The sequence below is a fragment of the Equus asinus genome, chromosome 3 (genome assembly GCF_041296235.1).
Source record: "Equus asinus isolate D_3611 breed Donkey chromosome 3, EquAss-T2T_v2, whole genome shotgun sequence".
NCBI classification, from domain to species: Eukaryota; Metazoa; Chordata; class Mammalia; order Perissodactyla; family Equidae; genus Equus; species Equus asinus.
This window is the reverse complement of record NC_091792.1, coordinates 68,065,022-68,088,105: the sequence shown is the minus strand read 5'-3', so window position 1 is coordinate 68,088,105 and position 23,084 is coordinate 68,065,022. Positions and strand designations below refer to the sequence as shown.

Genomic DNA, 23,084 nt, shown 5'->3' with positions numbered 1-23,084 from the left:
AACTCAGAGAGCCCTCTGGGTCCCGCCTAGGTTCCCACCCCCCGTGCTGTGGCCTGAAAAGTCTCTCAAGGAAATACCCCAGGGCAATGGTGGGGCTCACCTCACTTGTTTCCTATCTTTCAGGGATCACTGTCCTTCATTACCTTATGGCCAGTTTCTTGAAAACTTTTCTCATATATTTTGTCTTCTTTGGTTTGGTTTGATTGTTTCAGGCAGAAGGTTAAATCACGTCTTTGTTACTCTATCTCCAATAGAGGTTGAACGTCATTTTGCTCATTTGTTAAATATTAGTACATAATACAGAATTTAAAAAGATATACTACAAGCAAACAAAAAACATCTAGGATTGGAATTATCCCTTAAATCACCAGTTTGAGATCTCTGAGGGAGTAGATCCCATGAACAGGTAAAAATGGCACTTTTTATACAATGTAGTAAGAGCCATGATAGAAACTGCTATTGGAGTTCAAAATGAGGCTCTTCATCCTTGCTAGGCATTGAATTAAGCCTTTTTGGAGGAAATGACACTTGAGTTAGCCTTGAAGACTGGACAGATGTTATCCGATAAAAAAGGCGTGATGGAGAGAGAGAATAGTTTAGGTCAGAGATCCACCATGAATAATGGCATATTAGTGTGAAATCACATATCAGAAGGTAGGAACTACAATCAGTTTGATTTTAGCAAAGCATAATAGGCAAGGTAGGAAATGGTAGATTTGATTCAGGAGAAATCATTGTTTGATGGAGAAAGAGGAAGCCAGCTTGTGAAAAGCTTCACATGTCATGCTAAAGCATTTAGACTTCCTCTTGTAAGCAATGGAGAACCACTGAACCGAAGGGTTGTAAGCAGTCATGTTAGCCTCTTAGAGAAATCACTGTGGTGGCAGCATGGTGGATGGAGTTGAGTGGCAAAGATTGACTTCAGGGAGACCGGTTGGGAAGTCATCACATTGGCCCCAGGAAGTGATAGTGGAGCCTAATCTATGATGTGTGGTCAGTGTTGGACATTCGGGGGGAGGTATGAAAATTATTTAGAATGTGAAATGTCAGGACATCTTGACACTGTGTGTGAAGCAGTGAGGGAATGGGTGTGGATATAAAATAAGTTCCAGGCATTTGACTAGAATTACCACATGAAAAATGCTGAGATGAACTCTTAGGAGCTGTTATGAGGAGGAACAGTTCTGGGATAGGGAGAGTTTGGGAAATGCTGGACATAAGGTGGCCATCAGATATGCTCCTTGCGTGACCTATCTTTGACTCTTGCTCTTACTCCCTTCCTCCAACCCTCATTTATTTCTTTTGAAGTCAAGCCTGACATAGTGGTAGGGCAAAAAATGTGGATTTACTACCTGGTTCAGGGAGACTTTGTCCTCATATCAGGTTTCTTCTTGCAGAACTCTGATCGTTGGTTTTCTTTTTGGTGAGAAAGATTGGCTCTGAGCTAACTAACATCTGTGACAATCTTCCTCTGTTTTGTATGTGGGACGCTGCCACAGCAAGGCTTGGTGAGCAGTGTGTAGGTCTATGCCCAGGATCCAAACCCGCAAACACTGGGCCGCTGAAGCAGAGCGTGTGAAATTAAGCACTACACCATCGGGCCAGCCCCTGATCGTTGGTACTTTTATCAACAGTCTCTGATAACTTCGAGGAAGCAGTTTAGGGCTGCCATGTTATATGGTGAAGATTATCTATAGCTCTACTCCAGAGGCACTGTTTGTATCATAGTACAGTGAATGATGCTCCCTGGAATTGGACAGTACACGTCCTAAGCTGTATGTGGTGGTGCATTGCTGTATCATAGAAACAGCTGGATTTTGGCTCTTACTGGACCACTTATACAATGAGTGATCTTGGTCAAGACACTTGAACTTCGTGACCTTCAGTTTCCTTGTTCGTAGTGTGTGTACGATATTACAGTGCTGCTTGTGAGAATACAATGTTGTAAATTCTAATTTTTAGTTTTTATTCATATTTTCATCTCATCTTTGAAATCTAATTTGCTAATTTGGGGGAGATTTGATGACAAACTTTGGTTGATATATTTGCTCCGTGACAAAGGTGGCTGTAGCCAAAGTAAAATAGAAGAAAGATCACATCCACATTCGGAACTTGATCTTAGCTCTTCTTGCTGCCTTAGTCTCTTCTCAAACTGCCTGCTTCCTATATCTTCCTAAATCTTCCTAAGGGGCTTGGGCTGGGTATAAAACTGAGAAGTAAATGCTAAGCCAGTGGTTTTCAAGTCTGGATGCACATTAGAATCACACAGGGACCTTTAAAAAAATGATGATGTCTGAGTACTAACTCAAGTGGTTGTGATGTAATTGGCCTGGTGTGTGACCTGAGCATTTGAATTTTCTAATGCTTCCTTGATGCTAATGTACATCTGGGGTTGAAAACCTTCTCTCAGTCTTTATATCTCCCTGATCTAATGGGAGGGAGGATTAAAGTTGGTGCTGGGGGCAGGGGTGGGTTTTCTTTTGTTTTGGGATTAGTGTTTGTCATTTGGAGAGACTGGGCTGGAACAGAGGTATGAAGATAAGAAGTGGGCTGGGGAGATAGCCTTTCTAAAGATTTTATTTTTCCTTTTTCTCTCCAAAGCCCCCCGGTACATAGTTGTATACTTTTAGTTGTGGGTCCTTCTAGTTGTGGCATGTGGGATGCCACCTCAACGTGGCCTGACGAGCAGTGCCATGTCTGCGCCCAGGATTCAAACCAGCGAAACCATGGGCTGCTGAAGCGGAGCTTGCAAACTTAACCGCTCGGCCACAGGGCTGGCCCTGGAGATAGCCTTTCTAATCCCTGATCTTTTTGCCTTTAGAGTCTTGTTATGAGAAAAATGTTGCAATGTATTTATGAAATAAATACATAAATAAAAAGACACTATGTTTTCAAGAAGAATGAAATTGGCAACTGATGTCTCACATTCTGTTGTAAGGTTGGCCAAGATCATTGTTGGATTCAGGAGGAGTCAAGAGGTCAGTAAGTGAATGGGATAGGGTTGCCAGATCCAGCAAATAAAAATACAGAGCACATTTCAATTTGAATTGAAGATAAGCAAGGGATACTTTTTTAGTATAAGTGTGTCTCATGCAGGATTTGGAACATACATACACTAAAAAATGATTTGGTGTTTATCTTAAATTCAAATTTAACTGGATGTCCTGCATTTTTTTCTGGCAACTCTAGGCTAAAACCACTCAGTGAAGTTGGGAGAAGAATCTGAAGCAAGTCAGGGTAAGCTGATCTAGGAATCAAAAGTCAGGTTTTGATTTTAATCATCATCGGCTTAGGTTTTGGGATTAGTCTGGCTTTGAAAGAAAGAACTGAAAACTAAGTAGCCCACAAAGCTGTTTTAATAATATGATCTCTTATGTTGATATAACACATTTGCTTTCTAATGTAGTTTCACAATGCGTTCTCTCACTTTATCCTCCAAACCACCAGAAGGTTAGCTCACATTAGTCATGGTGTGACAGTGGAGACAAACCAAAGGCTAGAGAGAAGACACTTCTCTGAAGTCCCCCAATGGGTTGGTACTGAATCAAGACCTTGGACTACGACACAGTCCAAAACCTTGAAGGCAGGAGTCTTCATGGTGACTAGCTCTAATTGTTGGCTTAACCCAGGTTCTAGAACATAAGATCCCTAAAGTTTGTTTACCTCTTAAGCTGCCAGCAAAAGTTTATTCAACACTTTAATTTTACTAATTTTTTTCCTTCTCTGTCTCTTCTTTTCTCCTTTTTTGTCCTCTCTTTTTCCTCCTTTCTCTCTCTGCTTCTCTGCCCTACCTTTCTCTTTTCCTCTTTCCAATCTTGAGACATTTGAATGGGAATAAGGAATGTGTTACAACATGGAAGGCACAGTTCTGAGAAGTAATATTTTTTACTCTTTTCCAGTTCATATCTATTGTGTCAAAAACACAGTACTAAGCCAAACCTTGAGATGTCCCTACTAGCAATGCATACTTATCAACTGCTTTGAGCTAAGGATGGAATAATGTGGCTTCTTGAATTGGAAATTTTTATTGGCCCTGACACTAAGGAAAAAAGATAACAAATGTGGGTGATCATTTGTATACTAGCGAAAAAACTACTCGTGTTGACCTCCAAATCTAAAAATTTTGGGGGGAAATGATATATGGGATCCCAAATACTTTTAGCATCAAATAACTTTGGAGTTGGAAAGGCCATTGGAGACTCTGAGTTGATGAATGAGGTAGAGTCAGGACAAAACTCAAAGCCCCTGGGCTTTATGATAATCTGCTGTTACAACATACTTCCTCCATTTTCTGAATTTTTCATTTCACACCGTGAGGTGGAGAAGTTTCAGAATAATATGGTGGGAATTCCCTAGCTAATAGTCTAGCCCTCTATCCCTTTAGGATGGGGCTGATTCTTCTTTGTAGGGCAAGGTCCAAATTCCTTTGCTTGGCCATTTAAGGTCCTCCACAGGTTGGTCTCTACCTGTTTTTCCATCTTTGCTCCCGATAAGTGTCACCTGCTTACCCAGACGGGTTTCCTTGCCGCCCACTGAATGCTCTGCATTGCTTCGCCTCCTCTGAGTCTATCCGTGTTTCTGGAATGGGCTCCTCCTTCCACGCTATCCACATCCTACACCATCGCCAGCTTTAGCTCAGGTGCCACCTTCCCTATGAAACTTTTCTGACACCCTCTGATCTCCTAGGCCATTGTCGTCTGCATTATCCTTTGAAGGTTTATTATATACCAGGAATGATATTCAAAACAGTGGGCACTAATTGATCAAAATGGTTGCTGGCCACAGCACTAGCACTGGGTTCCAAAGGCCTCTTTTGTGCCGGGTATTTCCCTTTAATTAATTGATGGATGATGAGGAGGTCTTTAGAGTCTGGGGAGGGGCCGGAGCGGCCAAAGTAGCAGGGTCACAGAGGTGGGAGGGCTTTGCGACAGATGTCATTTACCAACCAGAATAGAGGAATTTCAAGATTTTAACAGTTGGCATAGACATAACAGTGCACGTCAGATAAATATCATTTCTCCATATATTATCTTATTTTTTTAACTTGCTTTATATGTGTATGTTTTACATACTTTTAGAACTAAAAATTTATCTCAGCAATCATCCAGTCCAGGGATTCTTAGCTTAGCGTCTATACTGTAGACTCAAGGGGAGTTGATGGCTTTCACCAGATTTTCAAAGGTATGTGCAATGCAGAGAAGGTTAGGAACCACTGGTCTGCGCCAATATCCCCATTTACAGATGAGAAACTCTAGCCGAGAGAGGCTGAGCATAAGTACCCTGCATGCGGTAGTCTTCAGGGGACTGTCTGCTGCCTGCAGTCCAGTTCATGTCCCCTCATTGAAGGCACTGTTACTAACCCTATTGAAGGTGCTCCGTGACACCATGGTGACTGACTGTCCGCACCTTTTCTTCTGTAGGGATCCTATGGAGCTTGCTAGGTCGGGGCTCCTGGTGGGGTGGGAGTGGGGAGGTAGTGGGGGCAACAGCTCTTACACGAAGCAATAGGCGGTGCTTACACTGAAGTGATGTGTGGACTAAGCAATCTATTGGGGAGATGACTTTAGAAACCCAGACGAAAGAGTCTAAAATAGGTTGTCAGATTATGGAAGGGGTTGAAAGCAGATATTAATAATTCATATATTATCTGTTATATTAATAGACTCATTTACTATCAGATAGGTGCTTTACAGGTATTAAGCTATTTAACATTTGCGGCAAACTTATGAGGTGGGAATTGTGATCTCCCATTTTACAGATACAGAACTCGAGGCCCAGAGAGGATACAAAACTTGCCCAAATTCATACAACTGGAAGAACTAGAATTTGAGCCAACGTAGTCTGGTTCCAGCATCTTCCATCCCAACCACTACGCCAGCTATGGCCTCTTAACAGTTGGGATGTGGAACCAGGGAATGAAAAAGCAAGGCAGGATAAGTTTAAGTGGGGGAGGCTGGCAAATGCCTCCATCAAGTGCTGCTGCCCATGCTGGCTTTCCTGTGGCCTGGCGCTGGGATGCTGGCCAAGTGTGAAGGGCAGTGCTGGGGTGGTTGGAGTCTCTCTCTCTTTTTTTGGTGAAGAAGATCGACCCTGAGTTATCATTTGCTGCCAATCTTCCTCATTTTGCTTGAGGAAGATTGTCGCTGAGCTAACATCTGTGCCCATCTTCCTCTATTTTGTATGTGGGACATACAGCCTGGCTTGTATGCCATGGGGCTGGACCCAGTTGTACTCTCTTGAGAGTCAGAAAGCACTTGTGTTTTGATATTTATGATTTGTCTATGTAGGCCCTGTGCTTGGTACTGGAGACACAAGATGCGTCTACTGCCTGGTCCTGAAGACACTTGCAGTTCTTCCCAAAGGAGTAGAAAACTGAGATTTTGGCAGTTCATCTTTGGGCCTACACCTTCCCCTTTCTGAGTCCTTTCTGCCCCTTGATGCCTTTCTCCTCTTTTTCCTCACTGTCAAAAATTCTGCTCTGGGGAAAGGAAGGGAAATCCCAGCCTGAGGTGCACATAGCCCAGGGGGCATAAACAGCTACACTTCCTGGATGTGATTTTAAGCTTGTTCTGCCTAGCTCTTCACTCTGAACTTGTGTGCCTCCCCGAGGAACCCTGCAGTCAGCACCACTACGACTAAGCTCCAAACACTCCCACCTCATTGTTGACCCAAGCCATGGGCCCTGTCCTGCCCTGGCCGCTGACTTTGCCTCCTCTCCCTGTGCCAGTGCTCCATTGGAGCTGAGGGCAGCATGTGCCTCTTCCCTGGCACTGCCTGCTGCTCTCCTCGTCGCACCCCCAGCCATGTCAGGAGGAGCCTGGCTGGGAGTGGGCAGGCTGGGGCCACTTATGCTGGGGCAGCTACTTAAAGCGCTCGGGATTGGAAGAGCCAGGCAATGAGGGTGGCCATTCCTGAGGTTCTACCAGCCTCTGGACCTTACATACTTTATCTTATTTCATCTTCCCAATAACCCTGTGTGGCAGGTACTAGTGGCTTCATCTTACTGATGAGGAAACCGAGGATTAGAGAGTTTAAAAGACCTGGCTCCAGCTCAGCCAGTTCATGAGTGCCAGAGCTGGGACTCAGCCTGCATCTGTCTGATTGCAAAGCCGATGTGTGATATTTCCCCTGCCCTAGTCGCATTCTCTAGTCCAAGGTGGCAAGGAAGGGACCAGAAATGAAAAAGAAAACTGAAAGTGTTAGAAGTTGAGTGGGCATTGAAATGGAGCAGCCGGAGAAAACCAGCAAGGGCAAGGACAGAACTAGAAAGTCTGACAGTTAACAGTGACGCCTGAAGCTTTTCATAGTTTGCCTTTGGGTCCTGTGGTCTGTGGGAGGGGTGGCCTGTGCGGGGGCACGTGACGGGGTAGGTGCTCCCCAGTCATGCTTAGACCCTCAGTCCTGGACTTGCTCTGCTTGGAGTGACCACATCACCCGCCTCAGCTCCAGCCACCAGGACAGCAGCCCAGCCTTGGCCAGCAGCTCATCTCAGCCCGTGCAGGAGGATCAGACAAGATGGGAACAAAGACTGTAAGCCTAGGAGCTGAGCTGGCAGCCCGGCGTTTTAGGAATTAGCAAATTGGCGGGGAAGGCAGCTTCTTCATTCAGCGGGAGAAGCCGTCTCAGTATTCCTAGGGTCCGACCCCCAGGTGGCAGCTACCTATTGTTCCTCAGTGTGAGGCTGGCCTCGGATAGTTACATAGGTGACATGTGCTCCATGGAGGCTCACGTCTGGTTTTCTGACCTCCCCTACAGTTCCTTTCTCAGGGAATTGATATGCCTTCCCTTCCCTCCCGAACATTATATACTTCCTGGCTGAGCTGTAAACGGAGTCCGCAGCTGGCCTGGAGGAGCCCTAGTGGTCTCTAACTTGGCTCTGGAGGCTGGAAAGGGAGAAGCGCAGGGCCGCCCTCAACAGCTGACTAAATTCAGCTCCACCTGTAGGGCTCGGGGCAACAGGCTGCGTTGTTCTCTGCTCCTGGGCTTTAGGCAGTGTCTTGAGAACTGCATGGCTGAGAGAGAGGAAACAGGTGGACACCACGTGGCCTGGAGGAAGCCCAGGGTCACCAACTCCCCCTGGGGCCGAGAGGCGATGGCTCCCTTTGGAGAATGGTGTGTTAATCATCAGATTGCTGAGATGTCAGGCTGCGGAGAGAGGAAAATTAGAGTCAGGGCTTGTTAGGTGTGTGATGAGAAACCAGCTCAGCACCGGTTAGAGTCAGTTTCAGTTCTCCTTCTCCTCTGAACTGAAAAGTGTAATTCATACCCACAGGCAAATTGTACCACCCTCCACACTTCGGAGGTGCTTTCCCAGAGCCGGGCAACTCGTTAGCTGAAGAGAACACCAGGTCAGTGCCTGGGCTTGAGTGGCTCTCTGTCAAAGTTTATTAAGTAGTACTGGATTTTATGGAGAAGGGAAGTGACTTGCCCAAGGTCATGCAGCATATTAGGGCTGGAGGAGACGAGTCCCAGGCGGGGACCACAGTTCCACAGGGGGACCAGTGGAAACCTACATCACAAATGCAATTACCAGAGTGGACTGAGTGGAAGGGCAAAGGTAAAGAAGAATTTCACACATCACGTGTTATTTTCCTATGGATTTGTTAACTTTAGAGATTATCTTATTTATTGGCTTTAGCATTAATGAGCATTTAGATTTCTAAGCCTTCTCCCTTAGCTACTCTGCCAGGTTTTCTGGGTTTTTTTTGGCATTTAATACTCTACCAACATTACTGTGGGGTCTCTCTGTGTGTGGGGAGGCAGTGTAGTTTAATGGAAAGACAGATGAGTGAGGAACTGAGCAGTCCTGGGGTTCGAGTCTTGGCTCTGCTACTGACTCAGTGTGTAACCCTGGCTTTTGACTTAATTTCTTAGAATTTGTTTTCTTATCTATGAAACGGGAAATAGTAAGAATGCTTTCATTGGGCTACTGCGGGGATTAAATGAAATAATACATGCTTAACGTGGCACCTTGCACATAGTAAGCCCTGAGTAAAGATTATTGATATTTACGTCTTAAACTAAGTACTCAACATTAATTTTCCTCTACTCAGAGGATATTCTTTTCTCAGCTTAGGAACCTTGCTGTCCCACCCTCCCCTCTTTTTGAAATAATCAAATAGCCATTGCTTTGTGAAGCTGAATGTTTTTATATTGGCTCACATAAATGGAAATACACATCTGTATTTTAAATTAGATCACCTAGTGTTTATAGCATCTCTAGGGTATACAAAGGACTTTGACATCAGTTTTGCTTAGTTTTTTAATAAGCTCATTAATTTTCACAGCATTCTTATGAGACAAGGATTAGCCATATTGTTCACGAATTAATGAAAGTACAGAGAGGTTTTGGCACTTGTCCAACATCACAGAGAAAAGTCAGTGGCAGCCAGGAATCGCAGGGACATCTCCAGGCTGCAGACTCCGTGCCTGCCTGCTCTCAGCTGACTGCGCTCGGTGTTCACGCGCGTGTCTTTTCTGCTCCACGAGGTTGTGCATATCTTAGGTCCTCTGTAGTAGCAGGAGGGGCTCACGTGAAGCCTCCATCAGGTGTCGGCCACTGACCATTCCTGCCGCCCCTCCCCCAGGCCAGTTTCAATCGGATGAGAAGGGAGGGGCCATCTGGAGCAGCACTGATGAAGGTAAAATGGAGTCTAGGAAATATCCAGCTTTCTTCTATTCCACTTTCCACACCCGTTTACCTTCCACGATGTCCGTGTTTTTTGACCTTTCTGGAGCCAAGCTCTCCTTTCTCTCACGCTCTGCTCCTGGGGAAAACACTCTCTACTTTTCCCTCTTGTTGATAGTGTCTTAAGCCTCATCCTTGATAGAAGCCATTAAGTTCTATTCCGCAACCAGAGACATTCCAGGCATCGGCGTCAGGGAGGTGATGGTGGCCGATATTTTGGGGACTAGAAATGCCACTCCCTGTGTTTCCAAAATCATGTGGTAAAGATGAGCGCTCTCTGCCTCTGGGGGAGCAGTCCTGGTTGGAATCATGGTGTCAGATTCTGGCTTCCACTTCCCTTGTTCTGAGGGTGGACACAAGCGCCTCTGTGGCAGAAGAGGTCTGGTTCTCATAGGCAGCTTCGGGATTGACTCTGGAATGACCAGGTGGCCACCTGCTCCCATACTTGGTCTCCCTGTTAGCGCTGACCGTCTCCAAGCTTGGGGTTGACTCAGGGGCTCTTCCTCCGCAAGGTTTTCTTCAAAGTTTTGTTGTCTTTTATTGCCTTGCCCGCTGATTAGACTTGGGACCAGCCCTCGCTCTATTTTGGCTGCTTTAACTGTGTTTTGATTCCTCTCTTCTAGTTTCCTGGCAGCCTAGCCTTGTACCGTCTCTGATTTTGGTCTCAAACACCTATCTTGGTGCTGACCACTTAGTTTTGTCTCTCCTTGCTGTAAGATTAGAAGGAAGCGGGTCGCAGGCTCATGATTCGCACAAGGTTTCCTATAGGAGGTAGGAATTGAACTGGGCTTTGACGTTTGAGTAACATCCCAACAAGTGGGGAGAGCTGGGGAGGGAGCCTCAGGCAGAAGGAACAAGACTGAGTGGTGCAAAATGGTGCTATAGAAAAAGCACAGTTTAGTGATGGACAGAACTGGGTGCAAAGTAGGAGCGGGCTCTGGTACTTATGGAACACTTATGTAGGCTTTATGTATGTTTTAATCACAGCGGTTTTCTTGCAAAGTTTGGGTCAAATAAGAGAGGTGCACTAAAAAAAAATCCACAGGAAATTCTTTTCTATTTCCCTAAACTAAATACAAGATTGAGGCTATGGTTGTGCGTGTTTGTATATGCATGTGTGCATTTCACTTCTAAAGCCCTTTTTCCATCATAAAGTAGTGAAGTCTCCTTCACTGTAAAAGAAGTTTTCTACTATAAAAGAAGCAGTTTCTGAAAAATACATGGCTAGTGCTTTGAGCATGAGAAATCATCAGAAAGGTGCTTGGGCAGGTCCCTTCACTTCTCTGGACCTTGGCTTTCTCATCTGTGAAATGGGGCTAACACAACTTACTTCTCAGTGTTGTTGGAACTATTAAATACTACATGGGAAAGCAGCTAGCACAATGTCTCCAGTATGCTCTCAAAAAATGTAGATTTTATGTCATTTCACGCTGCCTGAAATGCTGGTTTGCTTAGCTAGGCTCGAGAAAGTCAGAGAGAGGCACCGTTTCTGCCCCACCCTCGTGCCTGGCTGATTGCTCAGCGCTGAGCAATGAGAATGCGTCCGCTATAGACGAGCCCGCTCCCCTGAGCCTGGGCTTGAGTGTCTTGATTGCTGGGGCTTGTACACTGGGCTAATGATGAATTCTCTTGCCCTTGTTAAGACTTGGCCTGGGGATGTAAAGTGACGTCAGCTCCTTCCCCTCCCAAGTGCTTCTGTCCGTGTGTTCTCTCCCTGTGATGCTGAATTCTAGCCATCGGTGGCCTAGTGCATTTAACACAACATTGTTACGGAAACTTCTGCTTTACACTGAGTTGAGGGAGGCCTGATGTTGGGAGTAGCCTGGGCTCTTAATTAGTACTCATTTGCTCTTGTTAACCAGATGCGTTTGTGTGCTCAGGAGGACACTCTTGTCACAGCTCTAGAACCGAGATGCCTTGTCACAAGCCTCTTCCTCAGAAGACCTTAGCTCCCCTTCATGTCCATCTTGCTGCTAACTACAGCTCTTTCTATCTTTATTGATCGGCTGCTCTGCTGCTAGGTTCCAATCTTTGTCCCAGGATTTCCATCTTTGGACTTGAACCTCTGCTAACAAGATGCAATCATTATCCTCGGTCTTTAATTCTTAATTTTTTTCCTTACATTTAATCTAGAAGCCTCATCATGCTCCATCTTTTCTCTTTAGTAACCCAAGGTGCTACTGGTCCTTGTCCAGGTACCAATACTTTGGTCTCTGCTCCTGGAAGTCCAGGCTTCTTCAAGGCTATCTTTAGCTGAGTCCCTGGTTCCAAGCCTTTTATAGGTCAACGTCTACCTGGCCACCTATATCCATCCAGCCTGTCAGAAATGTCTTGCTGGAATTTCTCCTAGACTTCAAACTCCGAACCGTAGCAGAGATTCTGATTCAGAAGCTTCGTTAGAGAAGGGCTCAGGTGGTGGAGAGCTAAGGGGGAGTGGAGCTTAGACCTGCCTAGAACACCAGGTGCTTCTGATACAGATAGTTCATAGATCATTCACTGTTGGCAACAGTGACCAATACCGAAGTTTCTGAAATCTGACTTTCATGTAAAGGGAAATGTTGTCATGTTGGCCAACAGAGGTTTAAAGCCACAGGTAAGAATGACTTGTTTTAAATCAGAGCTTTTTTGGAGACTGAAAACAATTTAATTTCCTAAGTAAGCTAAACATTCTCTCCCTAAGTTGTCTATTCTAAGCATTTTGCTTGATCAGCTCCTTCTGCAGAGGAAACACAGGTGAATTTCAGGCCATGCTTTGTTCAAATAACTTTAAAATTTGAATCTGTTTAGGTCTGTGTTTATGAACTGTGCCTGGGCTTACAAAGCATAAAGTCTACTCTCATCAGGTACATTGTAACTTCTCCCCCTCCAGTCCTTGTCCTTAATCTGCCCCATACTCCAGCCAGCTCCCACTAAATGTTAGTAAAGTCTTTCCGATAGGTGCTTCATGGGTGATCTTTCTTTGAGCTCTATTTTTAGAGGAAGACATGAAAGGAGACTGAAAAATTAAAATCAAGATAAGTGGCCTCTCCCTTGGAATGTTATTAAGAGGATGTGATAATTTAACAGTACTTTTCCCTCTTCCCATCAGTGTTTGACATCTGAAGTCCTGGAAGATGCTGTCACACCTTGCTTTATTAACATAGCTGGAGTCACCTGTTTGGAAAAGCCCAGGAACATTAACCTTGAATGAAAAGAAAGTGGGACAAAAGGAAAGATAAAGGGAAACAAGGTTTTGGCAGCAGGAGATGCCGTCTCTCAGCCAGGCCCCTGCAGCTATGCTGCTAAATGGCCACATGAATTTATTTTACAGCGAGACCACTTCCACTATCTGAATATATTGAGTCTGCCGTTGTTCAGACAAGATTCAGAAACCCAGTTAAGTTACATAATGTGTTGATCTTCCAGGAGAACTAGGGAGGGGGGCAGTAAGTTAGGGAAGGGAACAGATGGTGGAGATGGTCAGGATGGGCCTTCTTTGGCCCAGAAGGGTCAGAGGGTTCAAGAGAAGTTGGACTGAGAATTATACACACTAACGCCACAGCCATTGAGCCCGAGGCCAAGGACGTGTGTGGCAGAGCAGGGCTCTCGCAGGAAAGGTGCGGTGGAGCAGAGCTGGGAATGTGGCCTTACTTGCAGCTGGCAGAAGCCTTAGAGCAAAGCACTGTTGCTAATTCTACTTCTCTGCACTGAGCCCTGGGCTTCCCATTTTATTTCTTGTTGTTAAGGACTGAATGTTCCTAAACGATGGATGGGGTGGGGATGGTTTTGGAGTAGTCCTTTTGGGTGAGCTGACCTTATAGCCCAGATTTTTATGAGACAGGCAGATTCCCACCGTCCTTCTTCATTGACTTCCTAACTCACTTGTCAAACCTTATGTCCTGATCTGCGGGTTGGATGCTTTGTTTCTCTGGCAGTTTGGCACAGAGTGGCTTTGGGTCCTGTAAACCCTTACTTCCAGGCCTGCTACCTCCTCTCCAGAGCAGAACAAGGCAAGTGATTAGAGTTCATTAGAATATTAGCATAGTTTGTTGTTCAACAGAATAACAAGGACTGACAAATGGGTTTGATCCAAAGCAGGACAGTTGGTTTTGCTCTGGTTCCTGAGCCAGGCAGAACCTCCCCCATAGCAAGCTACCTTGCAATTGGTCACCTTTGGTCACAGAGTCAAAGAAAGAGTGGGAAGGAGGCAAAGATCAGGTATGACTCTATTTTCCCATTTGGGAAAACAGCTCAAAGTGTGGCTTCATCATCATAGGGAAAGGAGCGGCAAATTTGTATCCTGGTAGTGGTTTCCACTCAATAAAAAAATAAGAAAAAATTTCTTTACTGTCATCATTTTAGAGGGGTGCAGGGGGTTGTTAGTACTGGACTGTGGTGAGTACAGAGCCTGGCACTCAGGAGGAGCTGGATAATGATGTCGCATGATATGTGAATTTTCTTGACCTTGAGCTGTGTGATTCAGCAGTTTTCTTGGAACAGACACGTATCTCTTAACTACTACAGTCACTGGGTGGATCTGCACACAGCTGGCCGTCAGACATGACAAGGGAATTTGCTGCTTTCATGAGGCCTTTTTATAAAAATATATGGTGAGCACATGGATCAATATTTTGAATCCTTTAAGGTCAAAATAGAGTAGTTTTACAGTAATTAAGTGACTGAATTGTTTAAGGCCTGCTTTTTGATTTGGGTTCTTTAAAATTTTATTTTTGTCTTAAAATAAAAATAGTATATTGTAAAAAATACTGAAAATACAAAAAAAACCCTCAAAACAAAATGCAAAATAAAGCCAAAATGGCAAGTAACTTTATGAGACAAAGACAATCACTTAGCAACATTTTATTATGTAATCTTCTAGTCTTTTATGTATGGATATATGTACATATTTTTACAAAAATTAGATCATATTGTGTGTACATTTTGCTAAGTTCTTTTTTCACTTACATGTTTTGAACCTTTTCCTGTCTCTATAAATATGGTTTATATTCTTTTTTTGTTTGTTTGTTTTTGAGGAAGATTAGCCCTGAGCTAACATCTGTCAATCCTCCTCTTTTTGCTGAGGAAGAAGGGCCCTGAGCTGACATCCATGCCCATCTTCCTCTACTTTATATGTGCGACGCCTGCCTCAGCATGGCTTGATAAGCAGTGTACAGGTCAATGCCTGGGATCCAAACCCACGAACCCCGGGCCACCAAAGCAGAGCGTGTGAACTTAACCACCACCACTGGGCCAGCTCTTGCTTTGTATTCTTTTTAATGACTATTATTTCACCACAATTTCTTTAATCAGTCTATGATGGTGTATATAGTTTTTATTTATTTGGTAACAGAAAAGTTTTTATAATCAATGTCTCTATAATAAGGTGTTGCATATGTTTATTTCTTTTTTCTTTTTTTTAAAGATTGGCACCTGTGCTAACAACTGTTGCCAATCTCTTTTTTTTTTTTCTGCTTTATCTCCCCAAACCCACCCTGTACACAGTTGTATATCTTAGTTGCAGGTCCTTCTAGTTGTAGGATGTGGGACGCCGCTTCAACGTGGCCTGACGAGCGGTGCCATGTCCGCGCCCAGGATCTGAACCCTGGGTCGCCATGCACGAACTTAACCACTCGGCCACGGGGCCGGCCCACATATGTTTATTTCTAACGCTACATTTCTATTTGTGGAATTTCTAGTTTAAAGGTTTTGTAAAACTTTAAGCACATTGTATAGGTATGGATAAGATATCCCCAAACGAGTTCTTTGTGTTCCCTTCAGTAGTGTTTGAGAGTTTTGTTTTCTTCCAATACTGGTCAACACGGGAAATTATTACTTACGAATTCTTTTCTGGTTAGGTAGTGAAAATGTGCGTATATTGAATCTTTTCTGTCTGCAACGGTCAATTGTATTTGTTGTTTTGGGACTTGCTTTTGTTTCCTTTGTTACTTTTCTTACCAGAGTGTTTATGTGTATAGATGCTAAGAGCAACTTGTGTCTCACATATGTCTTGCTGTTGTCCCAGGACAAAATCTTCAGGAAAGAGAATGACCACCTTTTAATTAATTTAAATACGCCACATTCTCACTCAATTAAATTCAACATGTATCTATTGAATGAGTCCCTAGTATGTGTGAGGCACTGTGCTAGACAATAGGCATACGATTTTGAAAAAAAGACACTGACCAGGCTCTCAAAGGACATTTAGTCTAGAGAGGGAAGAAAAGCCAACAGGCAGTTTAAATTCACCAGTAGAGAAGCGAGCACTAAAAGCTTTGAAGCAGGAAGAAAGGGTACCCACTGTGTCTCAGGTCATCACAGAAGGCTTCTTGGAGGAAGGGAGGATTTCACCGAGTTCCCCAAAATGAATACCCATTAGCCAGGTGTGGAAGTATGTGTGTGTGTGTGAGTAAGACGGAATAGTACTAACAAAGTTTTATTGTATTGTTACTGAAATAGTATTCACAAAAGTCAAGGACAGGATGGTAAATAACTGTAATTGCATATGCTACATACATGGCTGGAGCTCACAGTGAGAATAGACAGGAGCTGAATTGGTTAGCCAGAGACGAAGCTGAAAAGTAAGAAGTGACCAGATTGTGTAGCATTTTGTATTATGTAGTAAGCAGTGTGGATCTTTTTCTGATGTTTTACAGTTGCCATTGATGGTTTTCAAGCAGTGGAGTGACAGAATCAAATTTACCCTCTGGAAAGAGTTTTCTGACCCTGAAGAGGGGAATAGATTTGGGGATGAAGGCAGGGTATTCCTGGCATCTGAGAGAAAATTTAGGATGGTTTTGAGAATGGGGCGTAAATCAAGATAGTAGCACGGGCCGGCTCTGTGGCCGAGTGGTTTAGTTCGCACGCTCTGCTGCGGTGGCCCAGGGTTCGGATCCTGGGCACGGACATGGCACCGCTCGTCAGGCCACGTTGAGGCGGCGTCCCACATCCCACAACTAGAAGGACCTGCAACTAAGATATACAACTAGGTACGGGGGCGCTTGGAGGAGATAAAGCAGAAAAAAAAAAATAAAAAAGATTGGCAACAGTTGTTAGCCCAGGTGCCAAAAAAAGATAAAAAAAGATAGTAGCAATGTGAACATGGATAAATGGATGGACTAGAGAGATAACTGAGAGAGAATCCATAGTTATTATTTGCTGAGAGGACTGAGGAGAGAGGAGATAAAGATGGTGCCTATATTTCAGGTGGATGAAGATGCTGTTCAATGAGTCTGGGAACACTGAAGAGGAAGAAGTCTCGGGATGAAGGAGGTTTGGAGAACTCCATTTTAGATGGGTTATGTTTTTGGTGGCTATCATACATCAGAGTTGAGGTAGCCAGTTGGATATGTGGATCTAAAGTGCAATAGAGTTTTCAAGGGAAATCAGAGTTTTGAAGTTATTAACATATAAACAGGCACTGAAATGTGGGAGTAGATGACAGTACCAAAGGAGAGTACATAGAATGAGAAGAAAAGAGGGGCCAGGACAGAAAGCTGAGAGACTCCAACATTTAAGGGATGGGAAGAGGAGGTAGAGACTGAGAGGGAGCAGTTAGAGAAAGAAAAGCTTTGTCAGCGAAGGCCTTTTAGCGGGGACAGAATGTTCATTAGTGCCAAATGGTGCAGATTAATCACATAAGATAAGGATTTTGGATTTAGCAACAAGAGGTAGTTTGACCACTGTAGAGTCATTTCAGTGGACGTGGATGCCAGATTCTAAAGAATTAAAGAATGAATGAGAGATGAGGAAATGAAGAAAATAAATGCAGACATTTCTTTAAGGAAGATTGATTGTGAGGAGACGAGAGAAATAGGGTGGTAGCCGAAAGACTAGATGGCTCTGAGAGGGAGCGGAGAGGGAGAGGCCGCTGATGTAGGAGAGAGAGTAACCCCTGAAGGCCGGAGAGCCTGTGTGAGGCGGGGGGATGGTTGGGATCTAGAACTCAGGTGGGTTCATTCTCCTGACACAGGAAGAGAGATTCTGCATCTTTTGTGACAGAAAAAATACAAAAGGATAGGTGTGGATGGGTATGGTGGCAGAGAGTCGAAGGATTCTCTATGTGATGGTTTCTATTTTGTCTGTGCGGTAGGAGGCAAGATTTTCTGTGGGGCGTTAGAAGAGAGGTGGTTGGGTGGGAGGTTTGAATGGATTGGAGGTTTTAATTGTTGCTATGGAGAGTGGAAAAGGGAGCTGAACAGGGATAGATAAGAAGATTCCCAGGCAGCAGTGAGGGTCCTATTGAGCTTGAAGCTGACAAATTATAAGTGAAACCAAATCTGTACATAGTTTGATGATTTTTTTCTCCAGTTGAGAAGGCAGACTCCAGGGTTGGGATTTTTCCAGTTGAGTGTGACAGAAGATTGATAGGGCAAGCTATTTGAGGGCAATGCAATTGCATGGTTGAAGTGATTAACCACGGGTTCAAGGCTGTGCAGGGAGAGGATGATGAGAGGAGAGGGATTGAAAGATCAGGAGAATGTAGAAGGGTCAAGGGCCTGGGGGTGGGAGTAAGGTTAAAGAAATGGTATAGTGCAGATAAATGAGTGGGAGAGCTGTAAGAGAAAGGATGCTGCAGTCAGAAGGGGAAATTTTGGATTTAAGATTTCAGAATTGTACCAGTTTCCCAAAAGGATAATATTCAACATATTCAACTGATCTGACACGGGTAATGACCAAGTAGAGTAAACCACACACAGCCACACTGGTGAGTACTTCTTGATTCCAGGGCGTGGCTAAGGGGTGGAGCTGAGGAGGGATTAAGAGTTTGAGCACTGGATGAAGCATTCCCATGAATACTGAATTTGTTCAGACTGATGAGCGCGATTTGAGAATGAAAAGGAAAATCATAAGCCTGTTACCCATATCATCAATAAATGAGAGGCAATTCCTGTCAATATCATTCCAAGGCATTTTAGTGGTGGATAACAGTGATAAAGAGAGGAGGAAAGTGGTATAGCCAGATGGCTCAGGTCTTAGTCCCTTGGGGCTGCTATAACAGAATACCATAGACTGGGTGGCTTATAAACAACAGAAATTTGTTTCTCACTGTGCTGAACGCTGGTAGTTCAAGATCAAGGTGTTGGCAGATTTGATGTCTAGTGATGGGCCACTTCCTGGTTCATAGCTCAATGTGAACCATCTTCTTACTGTGCTCACATGGCAGAAGGGGTGAGGAAGTCCTCTCTGGTCTCTTTTATAAGGACACTAATCCCATCACGAGGGCTCCACCCTCATGACCTAATCACCTTTCAAAGGCCCCACCTTCTAATACCATTACCTTGGGGGTCAGAATTTCAATATATGAATTTTGGGGGGCGGGGACTCCAAACATTTAGACCATAGCAGCCTAAGCCTCAGTTGGTCAGAATTTTTATGACAGAGGCAGAATTATAGTCTGGAGCAGCATTGGGAGAAAGAGGCTCACAGATTCCACTCGCCAACCTTAAGATTTGAAAGAATAAGCAACCATTTGAGAAGATTGCAATGGACAATGTTCTTTGAGGAACCACTGAAGGGGATATTAAAAGAGAGGGTGAAGATACAGTAGATTGCTTTTACCCTGGAATGGGAAGAGTTTGGAAGGAAGAGGGCAGTGGGAGGTTGACTCAGGGAGAAGTGACATAAAGCAACATGAGAATGTGCAGACAGGAGGAGGCTAGATGTTGGAGAGGCTTGGATCTTGAGTGGTGTCTTTGGATGACCACAATATAAGGCATGTAGGGACTAGCAAGCTGCAAGGTTTCCAAATAATTAGTCCTAGAAGTCTCCTAATGAATAGGGGATGGGGAGGAGAGGAGCTCAGACCAGTGTGGAAGGAGTGGGCTGTGGCCTGGAGTGATTGTTCTTCTAAGAAGTCCCAAGACAAGTGAGCAGGCTGTCATTGGAATTGGTTCCAAGATTTTGACCAAACATTGGAAACACTGAGAGTCTCTTGTGGGACGTATACCGTATCTGGTTTTCCTACAGCAGAGTACACCTGCAGAGTCACTTAATTGTGCTAGAGTTGTAAATAGCATTCTATCCTCAACTGGAAGCTGCAGATCCCTTAATAGAGACTGGGGAGCAGAGATGCATTTAATTGGTAAGCAAGGGTCTGAATTAGTGAGTTCTCAGCTTAACCTGCTGCATGCTGCCCCCAGGTACAGGGTCAAGTAGCACATATGTCCTCAGTTGATACTTATTCAATAATTGGGCTTCAATTCTTTATTTGCAAAATAAAGTGATTTGCATTGGCTTTCAGATTTTACAGTAGAGTGGGATGGGCTTAGCTAATGTCTCACTCTGGCCCTCATGTTCTTGCATAGGGTGAAAAAAAATCAAAGGACCATGGGGAACACAGTTCATGGCAGAGCTTAAGTACAGAGAAGAAGAATTAGTGAACTGAGGGGTATTATAAGAATAACCACATGACAAAATAACTAAGGATACCAAAAACATGGTGTAACTTGGCTTACAGATGGTCATATTCCTTCTGTGTTCCAGCTCTCTAGTATGTCTTACACAGACTTAGCAAATATCTAAACATGTTTATTGATGAGTTTTTTGTTGCTCAATTTACCAGGAGAAAGTAACAAGCGTATATGTTTATCAGGGCTGGTTCTGGAAAGAAGGATAGTTATGTGGTGTTGTTACAAGCTGGCAGACTTAAGGATACCCAAATGGTACCTAGAATTAGTTTCTTTACTCACCATGGCAACATGCCCTCCATTCCCCAGCATACCCTGCTATTGCTGCTAAGGCCCCAGCATGCTACTGGAGGAAAAGTCATGAATTAGTTGGTGGTGGTGGAAAGATTTCCTTCCTTCCTTCCTCCACTCACAAATGCTTAGTGCATGCCAGCTTTGTGTTAAGCACCGGGAACACAAGGATGACTAAGTCCTCTTTCCTTGCAAGCAGTCTGCAGTGCAATTTGCTACAAGCTTGGCTATGCTGGGAAAGGCCTACCAGGTGACATGGGCTTTGGCGAATGAAAAGGAGTTTGGGGAGAAGAATATTCATTAGAAGGAATGATATGTGTGAAGGTAATGAGGCAGAAAGGATCATGGTGCCTTTAGGGGAAGAATGAGAAGTTAGCATTGACAGAATCTAGGGTGCATGCTGGAAAGAAGGGCCCAGGTTTTTAGGGGTTTAAATTTGAAGTCAAGATGCTTGATTTTTATCTTCTAGGCAATGGGAGCTACTAAAGCAAGGAAGTGAAATGATCATACTTGCAATTTAGCAACATCCTTGTGGTGGCCCTGTGGAGGTCTGTAGGATTGAGGAACTGACTCAGTTATGTGGAAACAGTTGGGACCTTGCTACTCAAAGCATCCTCCGTGGAGCATCAGCATCAGCATCAGCATCAGCATCACCCAGGATCATGTCAGACACGCAGACTTGTGGGCCTCACCCAGTGGGACCGAATCATTTTAATGAGATTCCCAGGTGGTTTGTATGCACAGTGAATATGAGAAGCCCTGATTCAAGAGTTACCCTGACAGCTCTCACGGCATTCATGGAGGCCCAAGGGGAGTGATGGCCTGACCTTTCTTCTTCTCTTATACCACAGATTCAGGGACCATCCCATGATCTTTTTAACACCGTTTTTGAAAGGCTGATAGAAATTTAAAAAATTTTTTAAGTATATTTAAATAATTTGAGAAATTCTATCCTTTTAAGCCATGGCTTTTCAAAACATTTTAGCTTTAAACTGTTAATTTGTATGGGTTCAGGGAGGCACACACAAGAGCCTATTATCTCTGTGCTATTTTATTTCTTAAGCTTGGTGATGGGATGCAGATGTTTATATATTATAATTTGCCATTTTTAGTAGGTTGCAATATTTTACCATTCAAATTCATGAAATCTTGATTAAACAGTAATGTCTAGTGATCTACAACAGGAAAAAGAGCAAGAACCGTCATCCAAAATGGTATCTCAAGACTCATGTCAGAGGTGGGAGTAGAATCTAAATGGTGGTGATAGTATTCATGTAAATGGCAATAGTTACATTTGTTGAGTGTTCAATAAATACTATTTTGCAATGTGCTAGATACTGTTTTAGGTGCTTCATATATAACTCACTTCATGTTCACGGTCATTCTAGGAAGTAGGACCTATTATTTATCTCTAGCTCCTAGGGATGTTTTCATAAGTGAAAAATTTAAGATGTCAGATACTTTGCCAAAGGCCACAGAGACTGCTGGGGAACTAGGATTTGAACTCAGTTCATGGAGATTCCAGGTCTAAGTTCTTACACACTGCACTATAGTGTAGTATACGTCCACAGCCTCTCTGCATAAATAGATATTGATAGAAGAAGACTGAGAATGAAGGATCACAATAAAATCAATGTACTCTTTTCCGTTGGCCAGGTCAGAGAAAAGCAAATATAATGCATTTTTGGCCTTGGAGTGACAACTCTTTTAGTATTTGTTAGCTGTCTGGTGCATATCTGAACTTGGGAAAATGCAATTTGGAGCTAGAAATGAATGATATTGAGAAAAATATCCCATTTGAATTTAAAATGTGGAGAAGTCCATTAACATAAAAAAACCCCCAACTATATGAGAACTCTCCTTGAAAAAACTACACCACAGAAGCCCCCCTTTTGCTGTGACTGAACTCGTAACCATCCTTCAAGACCCAGCTAAATGTCTTTTCTGCTGTGAATCCTATCCCCATTTCCGAGATGAGGGTCACCTCCTTTTGCTTTCATCCCCTCTACTTGTGACAGTATCTACTTGTGACACTCATCGAGCGTTGCTGTGCATTGGACATGCTGTAAGCACTTTACTTATTTCATCCTCTTCCAGTAGCTGTCTGGATAGTTAGTTACCACTATCCTTATTTTACAGAGGAAGAAACGGATGCATTTCGAGATTAAGCAACCCATCTGACACCGTGCAGTTAATACGTGGTAGAGCCACAATTCAAATCCCAGAGGTCTGACGCTGGAGCTGGATCCTCATAACCACAGAACTGTCTCCCTCTCTTGTCACATTGATTCAAAGTCTTTTTCCTCTCTTCCCATTCTTTCTAAATCATTCATTTAAAGTATGGAGGCTATCCTGCGAGCTGGGTGCTTTTTCAGTGCTGGGAACTCATAACAAACAAAGGTGCTTCCAGTCTAGGCAAAGGTGGAGGGCAGGGTCTTCTAGAGAGGGAGAACTGCATAAAGCCAGGCCTGGAAGGGAGCGAGCACACAGTCCTTTCCAGTGCTCCTGCATGGCTGGAGCCTAGAGTTCGCTCAGCGGAAGGAAAGGCGAGTCTGAGCTTGGAGGGCTGAGCAGTGTCCAGACCACAAACCTTCTTCTAAGCTGGTAAGGAGTTTGGGTTGCAATCTTACTGTGAGGGTAATAGGAGCCGCTAAATGGTTTTAAGGAAAATGGAAAATGTTGATTTAAACTATATTCATTTACATATTGACACTTAATTA

At 43.9% G+C, this 23,084-nt stretch overlaps 1 long non-coding RNA gene across 1 annotated transcript; it reads left to right on the top strand.

The window, feature by feature from the left end:
• Positions 1 to 8,327: 8,327 nt before the first annotated feature.
• LOC123284452 (uncharacterized) lies at positions 8,328 to 21,696 on the top strand. The gene is made up of 3 exons (XR_011502050.1): positions 8,328 to 8,557; positions 16,871 to 16,936; positions 20,834 to 21,696. It is a non-coding gene; the product is annotated as an uncharacterized lncRNA (long non-coding RNA).
• Positions 21,697 to 23,084: the final 1,388 nt, after the last annotated feature.